The sequence below is a fragment of the Penaeus monodon genome, chromosome 28 (genome assembly GCF_015228065.2).
Source record: "Penaeus monodon isolate SGIC_2016 chromosome 28, NSTDA_Pmon_1, whole genome shotgun sequence".
NCBI classification, from domain to species: Eukaryota; Metazoa; Arthropoda; class Malacostraca; order Decapoda; family Penaeidae; genus Penaeus; species Penaeus monodon.
This window is the reverse complement of record NC_051413.1, coordinates 18,907,162-18,907,731: the sequence shown is the minus strand read 5'-3', so window position 1 is coordinate 18,907,731 and position 570 is coordinate 18,907,162.

Below are 570 nucleotides of genomic sequence, written 5' to 3'. Positions count from 1 at the left end.
CGACCTCCAAATAGCAGAATAAGAAAGAGAAGGAAGAAAGAGCGAAAAGTGAAGCGATAAGAAAATCTCCGCTAACTTCACTTTTAAGGCACCAGATGTCACTACCGATCGACTCCAAAGGCAGACGCGACTTCGAGGTCCATCGGAAGGCAGTTCGGGGCAGGTCTAATGGCGGCCGCGGAGTCGTCAGGGAAGTGGGGGGAGGGGAGAGGGAGGGAGGGAGAGGGGGAAGGAGGGAAGAGAGGGGGAGGGGAAGGGAGGAAAGAGAAAGATGGGGAGAGGGAGAGGGAGAAGAATGGGGGAAGGAGGAGAGAGAGAGAGAGGGGAAGGGAGAAAGGGAGGGGGAATGGGGGTAGGAGGGAAGAAAGGGGGAGGGGAAGGGAGGGAAAAGAGGGCTAGGGGAAGGGAGGAAGGAGAAAGTTAGGGAGAGAGGGAGAGGAGAATGGGGAAAGAAGGAAAAAAGGAGAGAGGGATGGGAGAAGAAGGGGAGAAAAGGAGAAAGGAATGTGAAAGGGAGGAAGAGGAAAGGAAGAGAGAGGGGGAGAAGTATGAGATAAGAGGGGAAAGAAA